At 44.8% G+C, this 19,009-nt stretch overlaps 1 protein-coding gene across 1 annotated transcript in view; it reads right to left on the reverse strand.

Annotated features, from left to right (window-relative positions):
* LOC122091572 overlaps positions 1-19,009 on the reverse strand; it is a 34,841-nt gene that overhangs the window by 14,781 nt on the left and 1,051 nt on the right. The gene's annotated exons all lie outside the window — the stretch shown is intronic.

Consider the following 19,009-nt stretch of genomic DNA (forward strand, 5'->3'; position numbering starts at 1 on the left):
TCTTGTACGTTTTATTTGAAACACCCTATGATGGATAAATATATTAGAATTAAACCGGGTGTGAGCTTTCGCACATTTTATGCTGCACAGTATGTTTCTAGGAAACTATGAAAGGATTGGATGGAATCCACCAAAGTGGCACAACCTGTTCTTTCATAGTTTTTCCAAACGCAGCAAAGTTGGTGACATTTGTCCAAAGGTGATGTCACCCAAGTTAAAGAAAATACATGTATGGAAAGGATTATAACTTAGAGGTTTCTAAGCCTATATGTGATAAAAGTAATTGTATTTTTACAGTAGATTTAGATTTATGAAAGGACCAGTGCATTCTTAGCCCAAATGATAGGAATATAGTTACAGTTGTGACTCTTTTGTGTTTTATCTACTAGATGTACATTTATTGTGTAGTTTATCTGCTAGATGTACATATTAATTTTTTTAACCTGGTTATTTGGTATATATGATTCATACCTGAGATTTTTAAGATTACTTGATCTGGTTTTAGCTCTCAAGGAACCCAAATAGGTGTTGTTGCTGATCAAAACACAGCTGAAGGGATATAGGAATAATTTTGTTGCCATATTAAGATTATAATGATTTTGGAGCAATTTTGAAATGATTTTGTCTTAAATCTTGTTCTCTAAATTATTTATGTATATTTATGTTTCATTTGTTTGTGTTGTCCCTAGTTGATTAAGAAACACATTAAAGCACACACTTTTATACATATATTCATCTCAAATGTGAAAAACATGATAGGAATGAGTGAAACCCACCAAAGTGGTACATTCAGTTCAATTGTGCATTTCTTAATGTAAAGGTGACATTTGCCCAAAGGTGGTGTCACTCAAGTTTATCGACAAAGTACTCAAGAGTCATGTTTTCTGACATTGGTGTTATTGAGGTTTTTGATATGCTTAGTTAGTGGGAGTTTTATGATCTCATTTAACCAAATATATCATGGTAGCGACAACCAAAGTTTAAACACGGTAAAAGTCAAAGTTTAAAGTTATGCCTACTAAGATTTATTGGAAGTGTTTAGCCAAAGTAATTGACGATAAGTCAAGGTAATTGATGATATTTTATTAGAATTTGTGATGTATGGTTGTATTTAGCCTAAGTCCAAAGAAGTGGTGGTTTACCACAAGCGGTTTGCCAAATATTGTGATTTATGGTGGTATTTAACATAAATCTATGGTAGTGGTGATTAACCATAGGCAGTTTGCCAAAGTTTGTGATTTATGGCGGTATTTAACCTAAATCCATGGAAGTGGTAGTTAGTCATAGGCGGTATGCCAAAGTAAGATATTAATTCAAGAAAAATGCGGTTTGCCACGTGTTAATTAATATCAAAATTTTCTACCTGTGGTTTCAAGGTAGGCTGATCTTTAGATCAAGAAATGACCTATAAAGAAATGTATATTTCATGTGATCACAGGTATGATATCAATTCATTATATATATGTTTCTAGGCGATTTGCATTGATAGTTTTCTATTGTTTGTAATAGTAGATAGTTATATGTCGTATATTGAGGTGTATTTTATACTATTGTTCAACAGTAGAGATTATTGATTGGATCAAAGTTTGTTTGAGTGACGTTCAATCTTTGGATTATTTGGCCAGGTGTCAACGGAAAGACATCAGTATCAGTGTAGCCCAAGTGGGAGATTGTTAGATATTTTATGTGGACTTAACTGATACCGATTGATCCATTGGGCCCAAGCAATTATAGACACACTCTGGTTAGAAAACTCCTAGCTCTTTCCATTGTGAGAGTGGAATAGGGTTTTAGGGATTTTATTATAAATATAACACTGACGGTCCTGCAGCCATTACTTTAATGTCTTATTGGTTTTGGGAGCACGGCTTTCTCACAAGAGAAAATGCACAGAAAGAGAGGAAACCCTAGAGTAAGACGTTGCAGAAGATCTCAGTAGAAGGACTCCACTTGCGTAGTTCGTCATTGTCATCTTCATGGGAGTAATATTTAACCACATGGGACAGAGGTTCATGATCTATGCACATGGGGCTTCTAAACTTACACAGGTATTTCTCTATTCCTATTTATGGTTCATGTCATGGATGTCCCATTGATTATTATAGATATGGTAAATCTATATGGTTATGTATTTTAAGATCTATGAAAGGAGTAGTTTATTGATCTTAGTTTAGGGACTATACCCATGATTAAATATCTTTTATGATTCTTATATTCTAAATACTATAGGGTTATTCATATATTTAATATGGTAAAGGATCCCCAACACACCCATACATGTCGCATGTCATGTCAATGGTCAACATTGGCCAAGACTGTCAATGGGTTGGATTGGCCAATTGAGCTAGGTTTCATTCCGGTCTGATTCATTGAGACAAATCAACTTTTGATTTATTATTTTACTAAAGCCAATAAATCGATGACATTGTTTAATAAACTCGACATGGGTTAACCCCTTTCCCTTTAAATACCAAATGGGCTTGGGTTTAAAGAAGAAGCCAATAAAGGCTTAATAAAAACAAAATTTGAAAAGAAAAAATGGCTCCAAGCCTCATAAGTATTAACCCTTAGTAAAACCATTCTATAAACCAAAACAAGGGTCTATTATCAAAAATCCACTATCCTAACACCACATCATCATCGTTACATTTTTTTTTTTGGGTAAAAGAGACTTTATCAATGATGGAACAAGGTTCCAGAGGAGTCAAAAAATAGTATAGAGCTAATAAAGGCGAGTGGGGATTGAAAATAAAGGAGAGGCGATTGATCCTTGGCTGCTCAAGTAGCCAAACTATTAGCAACAAAATTGCCCTCACGAAGTGTGTGGTTGAAGTGGATGAAATTGAATGTGTTGAGTAGTTGAAGGCAGTAATGGAGGAAATTCTCATGGACAAGTTATGGATTCGCATAGAAGAAGCTGAATCCAAGAAGGTTGTCGCCCTCAATGATAATATGGTGGAAGCCTTCTTGAGCAGCAAATAACAAAGCTTGTCTAACAGCAAGAGCTTCAGCCACAAGAGCAAAAAGAGAAGCCAATCTCCTAGCGGAGAAGGCCCCAATGAAGATCTAATTTGAGTTCCTGCAAACTCCAGCAATCCCAGCAAGGCCAAGAGAACCGCAACACGCACCGTCAACATTAATTTTGAGAACCTAAGAAGGCGGGGCACACCACGAGATGGATCGTGTCGGACGAGAAATGGTTGGGCGAACGTTGCAGAAAAATCTCTAGCCTCAGAGAATAGAAGAAGAACTATCCTCGATGGAGTGAAGACAACTTGTCGAAAAATCGGATTCCAGTAGCCTTTCGAAATGTGCCAAATGACACACGACAAGGGGGAGCAACCTTAAGAACATAATCCTTATTTTTCAGAATGAGAACAAAGGGATAAAGCTAGGTTGTGATCTGAACATGTTGGATCGAATGAAAGCAAACCAATAAAGATTTGCCAACCCTGCTGAGACTCTGGATAAGAAAGAAAGAGATGACTGGAGTTTAACATTGGGGAGCTACATAGAGACCAGTGGCTGGGGAGGAAAAAATCGCAGGTATTGAGAATATCATGAAGAGGGAGTCTATTGAGGAGAATCTTCCATAACAAAATTTTAGATTTATGAGGAGGTAGGTGCCAAAGTTTTAGCTAATAGTTGTGGGGAAGGCGAAGAACGACATTAAGGGCTACACTATAGGCAGAGGCTACAGAGAAGGATCCAGAGGCCGAGATAACTCACACACATCTATCCTAGGGTGGGAAGATAGGCAGTGGAATGGACAAGGGGAAAATTACATGATTACCCATTTTTTGTTTCCCTTTACAAAATTACACACAAAAAGTTTTGGTTAACAAAAGTACTCACAATTAGGTTTGGGTTTACAAAACTACCCACCCAAAGTTTCAATTAACAAAAATACCCAAAATCCCATTTGGGTTTACGAAACTATCCAAAATAGTGATTCATCTTTCACATATAATCGTGTATTTTTTTATTACTAAAATTTTGAGTGGGTAGTTTTGTAAGGTCAAACTCAATTTTGGGTATTTTTATTAACTTAAACTTTAAGTGGGTAATTTTGTAAAGAGAAACCTAATTTTTGGTATTTTTATTAACTGAAACTTTTGATGGGTAATTTTGTAAAGATAAACCCAAAAGTGGGTAATCATGTAATTTTCCCATGGACAAAGTGCGGTAGACAAAAGAAGTGGGCCACCATCGAGTATTCAAGTCATGATGCAAGTCCCAGAATGTAGATCAATAAGATGTGATACCAGAGTAAGGGCATCCAAGGGGAGGGGAAAGGGTGGGAGGGTGGGGAGTCAGGTATCCAGAAATCTGACCTAGGATTGATAGAGCAACCATCGCCAACGTGTAAGAACAGTCTAGGACAAAGTGTGTCCCGAGTTGCACAAACTGACTTCATCCTCAAGAAGTAGTTTGAGGACAACGGGCATTGAGGAAGGAGGTTTCGGGGGAAATACATGAGCTTCATAAGTGAACACCACTTAGAAATCGGTTGGAGGAGCTCCCATCATTTCTTGGCTAAAAGAGCATTGTTCATAACTACGGACTGTTTAATGTTCATACCACCAAGTCTCTTAGGCTGGAAAATGGTTGACCAGGCTACTGTGGGCACTTGCTTTTGGTGCCATTGGACCAGAAAAATTCTCTGTTAATAGCATCAAGCGACTTGTTAACAGAAGATGGTAACTTGAAGCAGGACATCAGGTAGAGAGGCATAGAGGACATGGTCAATTAGATCAGCCCAAGTTTCCCGATCAGACTAAGGAATTGGGCTTTTCAATGCTAAATTTTCCCATATACTCTAGAGATGATGTCTTCATAGTGAGACTTTGATAACTTAACATTGATGAAAAGGATGCCTAGATATTTATCCAAAGCCGATGTTGGAGAAATTTAGGAGAATTTCCCTAAACGATCATTTAGTTGCAGTATTGACATTGGGACGTGATACAGTAGAATTTGTCACCGAATAAAGCAAGGACACGTGGCAACTGAGGGAGGGACGCGTGTCACCCATCTGATAAAGCAAGGCTCCTAACCACGTGAAGGGAAGGTTCCCGAAGGGGCGAGGCTCCGAACCCCATGAAGAGAAGGTTCCAGAAAGGGCAAGGCTCCAAACCACGTGAAGGGAAGGTTCCCAAAGGGGCAAGGCTCCAAACCACGTGAGGGGAAGATTCCCGAAGGGGGTTTCTGAAACCCTAAGCCCACAACCCTATAAGAGGAAACCAAAAAAGGACAATAGGGGGTACGCCGACACCCACCATTACTCCTGTGAATACACTGTTCTGCCGATGACTAACTTAGGCATCCGAGGACTAATCCTGGAGATACCTCCAGGCCTCTGCCTTCTGTGCTTGTGCAAGATTAGCTCGTAGGGGATTTCGACAGTAACAGATTGGCGCCGTCCGTGGGAACGACAGTAATGGTGGGGAAAACCTACAATCGTAAGAGAACAAGAGCAGCGTTGTGTATAAGCATATACGTGGAGGAACCTTCAGGAGGGCTCCCTTCCTCGACGAAAATCGGTGAAGAATGGGGAAACGATGATCGGGAAGGTTCCATGAGGAACCAGCGTTTTGTCGGATATTCGGTGTGCGGAGAAGGTAATCCTCCACCCCCGCCTAGGGCATAGGAATATGTGACAAGGGAGCAGTTCGAAGCCCTTCAAGAGAAGTATGACCGAATGGCCGAGACAATGAAGGAGGTCTCCAAAGCCGTCTCTTAGAAGACCGACGGAGCACCACAAGGCCCCCATGTCCAGAAAGAGCGTGCTCAAGACGAGGACCGGAGTAGCACAGGATCGATAAGGTCTGGTAAGAATCATTAAAATTGAGCAATGAGGGAAAGCCCTACACCCAAAGAAAGGACGCGACGCACCGTCAGGACCAAGCATGAGGAACCACGCCAAGTAGACGGACAGAGACATGAGGACACGGGGTTGAAGTAGATGATCCTAGACTTAAAAAGCGAGATCAGGAAGGTAGCGAAAAACCAGACAGGAACTCGTGAGCCAGACCTCACTAATGACATGGCTCTAACTGATGAGGTCATGAGGGACCCGCTCCTGATCAGTTTTTACCGCCCAAATATGATACCTATGACGGGTCTGGGGACCCCATCGACCATCTGGAAGGCTTCAAGATTGCTATGCGGTTCCATCGGATCTCGAAAAACCTCATGTGTCGCGCCTTGCCTTTGACGTTCAGAGGAGTGGCAAGGTTGTGGTACAATCGCTTGCCGACGAAATCGATCTATAGCTTCAACGATTTAAGTTACTTCTTCATGAAGGGATTCTCCAGTAGCCAATCCTTTCAGAAGATCACGTTGAACCTGACTAACGTCAAGCAACATGAAGGGGAGTCGCTGCAAAACTATATGAAGCGCTTCCAGCAAGAGAAGATCATGATCAGAGGTCTGGACCCGAAAGAAGAGTTCACGGCCCTATTGGGAGGTGTCAAGGATAAGGAGCTAAAAAGGTCTTTGGAGAAGTATATACTAAGGAACCTAGCCGAGTTGAGGGCTCGGTGTGATAAGTACATCCAGATGGAAGAAACCCTCCAAGCTGATTAAGAAGCTGAGGAGAAGATGTGAAGGAAAAGGATCTCTGGAGCCAATGACAAACCTTCCGAAGAAGGCAAAAGACGAAAGTCCGAACATGGTCGGGCACCCAGTCCACCAAAAAAGTTCGAGAGATACGCACCCCTGAATCAGAAACGAACGGATGTGCTATTGTAGATAAAGGACTCCTTGGACACCAGAGCCATGAAATGGCCAGGGAAGATGGGACGACACCCTAAGAGACGCAATATGGACAAATATTGCCACTTCCACAGGGACCACAGCCACGACACCAAAGATTGTTGGCACCTGAAAGGGGAAATAGAAGGAATGATCCGAAAAAGATATCTAGGTTGATTCGTAGACCGCGAAAAGGAGGATGCCCAAGATGGTAATAACCACAGGGATTACCGCCATAGAGACAGTAGAGGCCACCATGAAAGAAGGGGACTAGCCCGCAGAGGAAATCAGGAATGACGAAGGGACCGGACACCCGAGGAAGCTGACCGTCACCTCCGGGTCGAACAGAAAAGCCCAACTAGGGTTATAGCGACAATCTGTGGAGGCCTAGCCACTGGAGAAAGTTCAATCTCAGCCAAGAAAGCAAAAGCCTATGTGAGAAGCGTACATGTGGCTAAATGGTCAAACAAGAAGGCGAAGACGGGGATCTTTATTTCCTTCTCGGATACAACCTAGAAGGAATTCACACTCCACACGATGATGCCTTAGTAATCACCATAACCACAGCCGATTGCAAATTAAAAAGGATCTTGGTGGATAACGACAGCTCAGCTGATATCCTGTTCCTTGAAGATTTCCAAAAGATGGGCCTGGACGAGGGAAAGCTGAAGAAGGTCGAACACCGCAGGGATTCTACGGTGCCCTGGTCAAAGCGGAGGGATTGATTGAGTTGCCTGTAAGAGCCGGCACCGGAGATCGCCAAGTGACAGTAATGATCAACTTCCTGGTAGTAGGCATTACTTCGGCGTATAACGCCATACTAGGGAGAGTTGGTTTAAACCTGTTATAGGCTGTCGTCTCCACTCCACACCTCAAGATGGAGTTCCCAACCAAGAACAATATCGGTGTATGTCGAGGTGATCAGGAGGCATCCCGGAGGTGCTATGCCACCACCTTATGGGGAAAAGAAAAGGCGGGCGAGGTGCTCCTAATAGAAGATCTGTGCGATGACACTAGTTATCAAAGGGGGGAACCAGCTGAGGAGCTGATACAGGTTGAAGCCGAAGAGGGGGATAACACTCACTAATTCCAAGTGGGGGCTACAGTGCCAAGGCAACAACGAGAAAAACTCATCTCCTTCCTCCAAGACAATTCTGACGTCTTCCCCTGGTCAGCCTTGGATATGCCTGGAATAGACTGAGAAGTAATAGAGCACCATCTGAGTGTCAACCCAACTAAGAAGCCGGTACAGCAGAAGAAGAGGACCTTCACCCCCGAAAGGTAGCGGAAGATAGATGAAGAGGTAGAGAAGTTACTGAAGGCCCAGTTCGTCCATGAAATCAATACCCAGAGTGGATATCCAATGTGGTGATGGTCCCGAAAGTAAATGGGAAGTGGAGATCTGCATCGACTTCACCGATCTGAACAAGGCCTGCCCAAAGGACGGCTATCCCCTATCGAAGATAGACCTCCTCATTGATGCCACAGTAGGACACGAGGTGCTAAGCTTCATGGATGCATACTCAAGGTGCAATCAGATAAAGATGTCTGAGGCTGATGTCTCAAAGACATCCTTCATGACCGAGGGGGGATTATACTGCTATAAAGTCATCCCCTTCGGACTAAAAAACGCAGGGGCTACCTATCAAAGGTTGGTGAATAAGATATTCAAGGGGATGATTGGTAAAACCATGGAGGTGTACGTAGATGACATGCTTGTGAAAAGCCTAAAGGCAGAACACCATATTCAAGAACTAGACAATGCGTTTCAGGTGCTGAGGCGGTACAGCATGAAGCTAAACCTAACAAAGTGTGCATTCGGAGTAGCATCGGGAAAGTTCTTCGGATTTATTATCTCGGAGAGAGCAATTGAAGCCAATCCGGTGAAAAAACAAGCCATCCGAGATATGAGGTCACCGCAGAATGTGAAGAAAGTCCAAGAGCTAACAAATAGAGACACCGCCCTGGGATGGTTTATGTCTCGGTCGACTGACAAGTGCCTCCCTTTCTTCAAAGTCTTGAAGGGATCCAAAAAGTTTGAGTGGATAGAGGAATGCGAAAAGTCCTTCGAACAACTGAAGGAGTACTTGGCTGCATCCCCACTACTGACGAAGCCAAATACAGGGGATACCTAGCTGTATCGGCAGTGGCAATAAGTGCGGTGCTGTTAAAGGAAGAAGGAAGACAATAGCGACCAATATATTACGTCAGCTGAACACTTTTGGACACTGAAACGAGATACAGAAAAGTGAAAAAGGTAACATACGCCCTAGTGACAGCGGCAAGAAAGCTGAGGCCCTATTTCCAGTAGCACACTGTGTGTGTGCTTATAGACCAACCACTGAAGAAGATACTACAGAAGCCGGATATATCCGACCGCCTAGTAAACTGGGCCGTAGAATTGGGAGAATTCGTCATCCAATACAAGCCAAGAACCATAATAAAAGCACAGGCTCTAGCGGACTTCATAGCCGAGACAACATTCCTAGATGAACCCCAGGAGTCTATCGAGGCTCGGGTGAAAAATACTTGGGCATTGTATGTGGATGGTGCATCCAACAGCATGGGAAGGGGTGCTGGGATCATACTTGTTAGCCCCAAAGGATTCAAAATTGAGTATGCGCTATGGTTCGAATTCGATGCCTCCAACAATAAAGTTGAGTACAAAGCTCTAATAGCTGAAATAAATCTGGCATGGGCCTTGATGGTATAGGAGTTAGTAGTGCACAGTGACTCACAGCTCGTGGTGCGACAGGTGAATGGGGACTATAAAGCCAAGGAACAAAGGATGGCCAAATACTTGAAGACAGTGCGAGAGAAAGTAATAGCCTTCAAGGAGTTCGAGGTAAGGTAGGTGCCGCGGGCGGTGAATGCCAGCGCAGACACGCTGTCACAATTGGCCACCTCCGACTTCACAGACCTTGGGCAATCGGTGTACTTTGAAGTATTATCCCATCCAAGCACCGAAGAACCCCAGGAGGTCTTATCCGTAGGTGACTATGGCCCTAGCTGGATGGATGCCATAGTCAAATACCTGAAGGAAGGAACACTCGCCTAGAATAAGGACGAGGCAAGGAAGGTACGAATGCGGTCTGCACGCTTCTTTTTGAAGGACGAGACGCTGTACAAAATAGGGTTCATCGCGCCGTACCTCAAGTGCCTGAACCCTGTCGATGGTGAGTATGCACTCCGAGAAGTGCATGAGGGGACATGTGCCCAACACCTGGGAGCCAAAACCTTGGCCCATAAATTGTTGAGGCAGGGCCTGTTCTGGTCGACAATGAGGAAGGACGCGGAATCGTTTGTCAGGAAGTGCGTTAAGTGTTAGATGTTCGCCCCCGTACCCAGACAGCACTCTACCGAGCTTTCATCCCTATCAAGCCCAATGCCATTCACGATGTAGGGAATTGACATCCTAGGCCCATTCCCCCTGGCCACGAGACAAAGAAAGTTTGTAGTGGTGGCGGTAGACTACTTCACGAAATGGGCAGAGGCCAAAGCACTGGCAACGATATTCGAAAAGAATGTAAGGGACTTCTTCCAGAGGGCGGTATTCTATTGATTCAGAATCCTTCGGGTGGTGGTAACGGACAATGGAACTCAGTTCACCAACTTGAATTTTGACTTGTTTTGCGATGCCCTCAGTATTGACCATAGGAAAACATCTATCGGTTATCCATCGACCAACGGGTTGACAAAGGTAACCAACCATACCCTACTTCAAGGAATAAAGAAGAGGTTGGATGATGCCAAAGGGTTATGGGCAGAAGAGTTATACAATATCCTCTGAGCTTATCGCACAACTGAGAGGTCAGCCACCGGATAAACGCCCTTCATTTTAACTTACGGCACCGAAGTTGTACTCCCGATATAGGTGGGAGCCGTAACCCACCAGATTCAGTACTACAATAAAGAAGAAAATGATAATGGACTCCGAGCTAATTTAGACCTCTTGACTGAAGTCAGAGACACCTCACAAGAAAGGATCACCGCCTACCAGCAGAGGGTTGCAAGGCATTACAACTCCAAAGTCCAGAAGAACGAGTTCAGAATGGGTGACCTCGTCCTTAGAAGGGCAGAAGTATTAGATCCGAGGCATTAAGGAAAGCTAGCTCCAAATTGGGAAGGTCGTTACAGAGTCTCGAGGATAACACGACCAGGGTCCTATCACCTGGAGACTACGGGGGGAGAAAAGGTATCCGATCATGGAAGTCGAAGAACTTGAGGAAATTCTACCAATAGAACATTAACATTTACATTTCATAATTTTTTCCTAAGCAATTCCAAGTTGTAGCTCTCCATCCAAAACAATCCAAGGGATTTTCATCCCGTAAATATATGAGATGGCTTACAGCAATCACTTCCCGACGGTTGCAAATGTAAGGCACTCCCTTCGGTCGGGCGCTAGGACCGAAGCAGAGATAACATAATCGAAAGAATAATCCTAGTTGGGAGCCGACTACAGGTAGGAGTTATGAAAGAAGCACCTGAGGCGAGGGCTGAATCTTCTGAGGCGAGGGCTGAATGAAGACACCCGACGTTCGTGGGAGCCTCAGCCTTTATTCCCCCACCATTGGATAGTTGGCTCATCAAGACCAAACCTTGTGAAAAAGGTTAGCTCCCAGCCACTCAAATAGGAGCATAGGCCTTCATACCTCCATCCGTAGGCCGAAAAGCTAAAACACCACATCGGATTCGGTATCGATTTTTAGGATTAGAAAAAAAAAAAAAAAAAAGAACTTGTATGGGAGCTTCGACCTTCATACCTTACCTATAGGCCGAAGATCTGGAAAATCCCTTTAGATTCTGAATCGGTCTTTGGGATTGCAAAAAAAAAAAAAAAAAGAGGCAAGTCGGGAAGACAACATAAAAGAGGGAGCATTTCATTCATGAAGCCTGAAGGCCAAAATTACAAAAAAAAAAACCAAAGGCTAAGGCCTCATGGAGGGTCTGTCGGAGGAATGGCCTCATCCTCGGCATTGTCGCAGCGTCTGCATCGGATTCTCCTCGCCCAGGAGTAAGAGGGACCTCATGAGAAGCATGGGCCACCTCTCCCTCATTAGCCATTTGTGACATCGGTGGCGGTAGGAGCTGCATCGGTGTCTTCGAAGATAAGGCCACTCCCCTCGAAGGACACCTCGGGATGATGTTCGAGGACCCAGTGTCAAACATCGGTGGCACCCATGATGAATCTGGGGGCGATGGCATGCTTCACCTCCTCCCTAAAGTCCTCTGAGGACTTGTAGCTCACAATGGCTTAGGTTTCGACCTCCCTCAACTTCGTGGCCATCTGCGCCTCCAGCTCTCGGAGCTTTCGATCACCCTCCTACTGTGCGCGAAGGAGGTTGGCTTCAAGATGCTCCACTTTCTCAAGGAGGACTGTGCGCTCCTTATCGAGGGGTGACTTTTCATGCTCAGACTCCTAGAGGTCCCTGGCCAGGGCTTCGGCTCGGATAGTCAGCTGGTTGACTTGATTCTGAGCCTGAAAGAGATCAATAGTTAAAAAAAGAGAGAAGTAAAAAATTTTTCTGAAGGCCGAAGACCGAAGATTACCGCTGCCATAAACACGCAAGTGTTTGTTATCATTGCCTTGGTCCCTTGGCTTTAGGCCTCGGCAGCGTCTCTTGGCAGGCTCCCCTTCTGGATGAGCTGTTGGGCAACCCGCCCGATGGTCAGTGTCTTGCCCTCCTTAATGGACCACCGAGGGACGAACCCAACTTCGGCCCGAGAATGACTACCCCTTGGACTTCGAAAGTTGGCACCAGGGGAAGAGGCCCTCGGAGAAGATGTGCCGTGACATGGGGCCTCAAGCACCTGAACCACCTCGGCGGTAGGGCCTTTGGATCTAGGCTTCTTCCTTGGGAGGGCCTGGGAAGTCGAATCCCCTCTTTTCTTGCCTTTTGATTGCTTCTGCTGAGCATCTCGGGCCCTGGCCTCCTTCAGCTGGGCCTGTCTCGGTTGCGGACACTCTTGCTTCTGCTCTCAAATTTTACACTGTAGAAAAGAGGATAAAGATCAGTACGAAAATGCTAAATCTGAAACGAAAGCAGTTGCAAACCTAGGACTCACCCGGGCTAAGCCCGAACAGGAATAGGAAGGCATTCGATTGGAGGCTACTAGACTCGATTGGCTGACAGAGGGTCTTGTCCTTAGCCATAGACAGTGACTCTGCATCTGTCCCGAAGAGGGTAGGTGCAAAGTTTATGTCCTTCAGTTCTGGGATGTCCCAAGTATTACCGAAGGGGAACCCTTCAGACACCCTCACGAAAAAGAACTTCAACTTCTAATCGTGTATCAAGGTTGGGTATCGGTTTAGAAATTGAAGGTCTTTCCTAGGGCAAAAGTAGTACTAGCCCGAGTCCCCCTTGCTGGAATCGAGAGACAGACAGTTGAGGAAAAGTGGAAGGAAGAGAGGTCTCCCAATCCAAGAGAAGAAGACAATGAAACTAAGGACTTACCGCCACCCGTTCGGGGTCAGCTGGGCTGGAGAGATGACATAGTGTCGGAACACCTGGCTGAAAAAAGGGTGAAGGGGAGCTGAAGCCCGGCCTTGAAGGCATCCCGATAAAAGCAAAGCTCCTCAGGGTTTCGGTAGCTTGCCCTATCTTCGGGCCTTGGTACCCGAAGGACGAACTAGTCTGGAACACCACATGACACGCGGAGCTCCATCAACTCCTCTTCGGTCATGGTCGAGACTATGTTTCGGGATTCGACCTCCAGGGACTCGTTTACCTGGGCCCTGGAGTTGAGAAGCCCCTCCCTAATACCTTCACCGCTCATGTCACTAGCGGTAGAGGATGAGGAGACATCCGAAGATGTGGATGTGGATGACGAATCCAAGGACATCCCTCGGACCCGACCAGGACTACGACTCTTAGAGACCGCATCCTCTGATGACGAGGGTCCACTACCTAAAGAGCTGGACATGACTTACTTCTGAATGACTGGCCGAACAGAAGGTCAGAGGAAGTTAAGGACGAAGGATGAATGGTTAGAGAAATGAGCAGAGGATGACAAAATGAGAGAGGAGACACTATTTATAGGCAGCAGTGCGTCGATACGACTCCCCAACATCGTTAAATGAAGTACACATCATCTACGCGCGATTCCCGAAGTACACTCTAGCGAAGTGCATGAGCATATCCCCGCACCCAGACTCGCCCTGACCTAACCGAAGTCAATAACCTCGGGTGGGATCTCGTGTCAAGGCCGAGTTGGCTAGAGCGAAGGTCACTACCTCGGTAGGGGGCTCAGGTGAATGTTGAGTGGACCTGACCGAAGGTCACTATCTCTATGTGGAGGCTCAGGCTAAGGCCGAGTGGACTTGATCGAAGGTCACTACCTCGGTAGGGGGCTCAAGTGAATGCCGAGTGGACCAGACTGTAGGTCACTACCTCATTAGGGGACTCAGGCGAATGTCGAGTGGACCTGACAGAAAGTCACTACCTCGGTAGGGGGCGCAGGCGAATACCGAGTGGACCTGACTGTAGGTCACTATCTCAGTACGGGGGCTCAAGCAAAGGCTAAGTGGACCTGACCAAAGGTCACTACCTTGGTACGGGGGCTCAGGAAAATGCCAAGTGGACCTGACCGAAGGTCACTATCTCGGTACGGGGGCTCAGGCAAAGGCCGAGTGGACCTGATCGAAGGTCACTACCTCGATACAGGGGCTCAGGAGAATGCCGAGTGGACTTGACCGAAGGTCACTAAAAAACCTCGGTACAAGGGCTCAGGAAAAGGCCGAGTGGACCTAACCGAAGGTCATTACCTCGGTAGGTTCTCAGGCGAAGGCTAAGTAGACCTAACCGAAGGTTACTAACTCGTTATGGGGCTCAGGAGAAGGCCGAGTAGACCTGACTGAAGTTCACTACCTCGGTAGGGGCTCAGCCGAATGCCGAGTGGACCTAACCGAAGGTCACTACCTCAGTCGGTGTCTCAGGCCAGAACCGAACATAACCAACCGAAATTCATGTTTTCAGGACGAATGTCGAAACCAAAGATCGAAGGGGCACTCAAGATAAATTAGACGGTTACTCCCACTGAAAGAGCCTCCTAGTGGAAGTAAGGGGGCTGCTGATACGGTAGAATTTGTCACCAAATAAAGCAAGGACACGTGACAACCAAAGGAGGGACGCGTGTCACCCATCTGATAAAGGCCGCAAGGCTCCTAACCACGTGAAGGGAAGGTTCTCGAAGGGGCAAGGCTCCGAACCACGTGAAGGGAAGGTTCCAGAAAGGGCAAGGCTCCAAACCACATGAAGGGAAGGTTCCCGAAGGGGCAAGGCTCCGAACCACGTGAGGGGAAGATTCCCGAAGGGGGTTTCCTAAACCCTAGGCCCACAACCCTATAAGAGGAAACTGAAAAGGGGCACCAGGGGGTATGCCGACACCCACCATTACTCCTGTGAATACACTGTTCTGCCGGTGACTAACTTAGGCATCAGAGGACTAATCCCGGAGATACCTCTGGGCCTCTGCCTTCTGTGCTTGTGCAGGATTAGCTCGTAGGGGATTTCGGCAGTAATAGGACGGAACTGAGTTGTTGACTTGCTAATGTTGATTGATTGATTGGAGTAGGAATAATACTTCTCCGGGATGGCATTGAACGTTTTGGCTTCATTCGTCTCTGCTGTCCCAAAAAGAACAAGGTCATTTGCGAAAGCCATGTGGGTAGTTTTTTCATTCCCTCTAGAAAGTTGGACACCATGGATGAAGTTGGCATCAAGGGTCGTGTTGGGAGAATCTTAGCGTAAAGAACAAACAAGTAAAAGGACAGTAGATCCCCTTGTTGCTGACGCCTAGTCGGTTTGAAGGAAGGGAGAGGGGTTCCATTGAGAAGGATGTTATATTGGGTAGTCTCAACACAGAACATGACACATTGCACCCACTAAGAATTAAAACCAAACCAAAGAAGCAAATTTTGTAAGAAGTTCCACTCAATTCTATCGTAAGCCTTATGCATGTCTATCTTGACGGAGAAGAAAACATTCCGACCCTTATGAGTGGCTTTGATTTTTTGCAGAAGCTCATTACAGATAAGCACATTATCTTGAATGTGGCACCCTTTAATGAAACCATTATGGTTAAAAGATATAACTCGATCCATGATAGGACGGAGCTTGGAAACCATGATGCGAGAGATCACCTCATAGGTAAAGTTGCATAAACTGATTGGTCAGAGTTCCTTCATAGACGATGGATGCTTAAATTTGGGGATGAGGGAAATGAATGTTTGTGAGGGTAGTGACAAAATTGGGTGTCTACAATGTGTGATTCAACTGAAGGTTGAATGCTCCCGAAGTGAAGAAATTCTTGACACAGGAAATTGTAGGCCTGACATTGGGAGGCTTTGTAAACACAAATGGTTTGTTAGATTGTTGAATTATTGAAGTTGGGCAAACGTTGGTTGTCTTCCCCTTCTTTTGTCCTCCCAGGTAAGATAAGCATTCTATCCAAAACCTAAGGATAATGCACAAATCTACCAGATTGGAGATAAGACTCCTTTTGAGATCTCCTAATTTTCTCAATACGGATTAAGTAGACAAAATTCATGTTCCATGTTTGCATTAAATCTAGAATATTCAGTTCTACATGGAGACACCAAGCAAATTGCCATAACACAATGATTTGGACCTTAGACTTCCATAGAAGTAGAATACCCTTTGCCTGATGAACAACTGGACTTGAAACATAATGGGAATAGGAAAAAGACTTGCAAAAATGATGGAATTGAGAAGAGGACTGCTTAGTTTCAGAAAAAAAAAATTAGAACCGGTCTATGCTTATTAACCAGGTAGTGGATTTCCTGCTTGACCAAGCCCTCGACAGTTGAGCACAAGTAGGTCCATGGTGGACCGGGTGGCTGATTCTGGCTAGCCACCATCACCTCAGAATCCAAAATCATATCGGAGATCTTGTAGTCACCGTCGCCAACCTTAGCAAGTTTTGAGGATTCCCCAATACCCTCTGTGAAAAGCTGTAGTGCAAGGGGGTCTTGACTAGTCTGGCCACTTATGTAGGACAATCAGTTTCATCTTATAAGGGAGTCGGTTTGTATGAAAAGCCATCGATGCTAATGCCCCTTGAAGAAGGTGTAAATTACTGTTTTGCTATTAGAATCACGATCATGTGGAGGAGAAGCAGTTTCCAGACCCACGGGGAATTCTGAGCTTGGATCAAATGGGCAGGGAAGCAAGAAAACGATCTCTGATTCGCTGAGAGATCCCTAAGGCGAACCTAATTTCCATCGACAGAATGTTGAGAAGGAGGGCTGCGCGTAATCATAGGCATAATGGTAATGTTAGGAACATTCTTTGATGGTATGGTCTATTGGATTGCTGGATTACATTTAAACAAGCCTTGCATCACTTTTCTAGTATTAGCTGATGTTAATGGTGGCTTAATACCAAGGACATACACCATATGGATAATGGCCTGCAAAATCTCACTCTTCCTTTTAGGAGAAAAGGTAGGGAGGTTCTTACCTGAATTAGGTTATGTGGAATCAACCAACTTAGCTTTGCCTTCTTTAGCATCTGAAGAAAAGAATTCATTATAGACAACCATGATTTCAGCTAGCAAGCTTGATCATTGGGGAGGAAGCGGCTGATTTTGGTAGCAGAGTAGCCTCCTCTTTGATATCAGCCTTGGCAAGAGCTTGAAGGTATTCCGCCCTTGGTTTGAAAAGGCAGTCAATTCCAACATGCCCAAAACGATTGCCATTGGAAAAAATCTTTTGTGGTAGGTTTTCATATGTAAAATAGATAAAAGTTGAGCCAAGAGAGCCCAAATTAACCACCACTGATGATGCCAAACTCTGAGATAGAGGGATGATAAGTCTTGCAGCCGCGAATGAAAATGGAGGCTAAAATTTCAGGTTCGAAGAACATCCAATGGAGATCTTCAAGTTGAGCCTAAATCACCATTAAGGGGAAAATGACATGATCTGGTGGAATATTAGGATTCCAGGTGAACCCAAAGTTGAGAGAAGAGAATAAGATGTATATCTTTAGCCGAACGGAATTTGACGAACAAATGATCAGGCGCGTTGTCTACAAGATGAATTTTGATGCCTTTGAGTATTCGTGAATGTCCAGCCTTATTGGACATAGAGTGCGTCTCAAGAATAGAGACATTGTCTTGTTAAAGACCCATCCCACAACTGAGAACTGGAGGTTAATTCTGGAATTTTATATTGATCCGTCAGAAACCTCTAACGGAGTGACTTGCTTGTCAGGGAGATCCAGTTGAGAAGAGAATTCTTCTGATAGTCATTCTACAAAGGCCTTTGAGCTTAGACTCTCGTCATAGTTAAAGGAGGGTGGAGAGGTCAGTTTTGAGACGAAGTCCATGGGAGATGGACGAGTTTCACAAAATTGCACCACAAGCACACTCACGAAGGAAAGGACTATGTCAGGGGGTCGAGGTAGGATTGTCAAGCTTCTCACCAAGTCTGGGTTTAAATAGACTAGGGAAGATGTATGAGAGAAGAGAAGAGAGAACACTCAAGAGTGGTTGGATGCTCAAGGAATAATGGGAATAGGTGAAAAAATGCTTGTAACGAGTAGAGATTAAGGGGGATCACTATTGAGGGGGGAATGGCCATTGAGAGTTCTCGATGAACACAACAACCATAAATGAGAGTCTTCAGGAAGTCGTGGAAAAAGCAGTAACGGTGACTCTTTGGTTCATCCGGGCAAGGAACCACCAACGTGGAGATGCAATGAGGTAGAGATGCAGCCAGGTCAGAGAAGAACGCCTCCAGAATCCAAAAAAATGGTGCACGATCAACGGTGTCAGAGGAGAGAGTCAATCCCTAAGGAAGGATGAAGAAGAGTCTGAAAAGGGGGTCAGGCACAAAACCTATCGCAACCATAGCCACAAAGAGACCTCATAATAGTAGTTTCTGACATAAAACCGTCACAGCCGAGCACATCAGAGGCTCCATCGAGGAACCTAGTAGACTCTGCTCATGACCCAAACGAAAGCTCTTATAGCATGATGCTTAGAGATTCCATTTGATGTTCTTGGGATAGCTCATTACCTTTTTCAAAAGTGAAAAGTATGGAAATATTAAATAATAGGAAATCCAAGTGTTCCTATATTCTATCAACATTGTGGCATTATTAGAAAATAGGAAAACAAAATAATAATAAAGGCAACGTAACTTACTCATTCTAACAATTCTTTTGAAAAAGGAAATAGTGAATCCGTGTCTTTCTTTTTTTTTTTTTTTTTTTTTTTTTTTTTTTTT

This window comes from Macadamia integrifolia, chromosome 10 (assembly GCF_013358625.1).
Source record: "Macadamia integrifolia cultivar HAES 741 chromosome 10, SCU_Mint_v3, whole genome shotgun sequence".
Classification (NCBI taxonomy): Eukaryota; Viridiplantae; Streptophyta; class Magnoliopsida; order Proteales; family Proteaceae; genus Macadamia; species Macadamia integrifolia.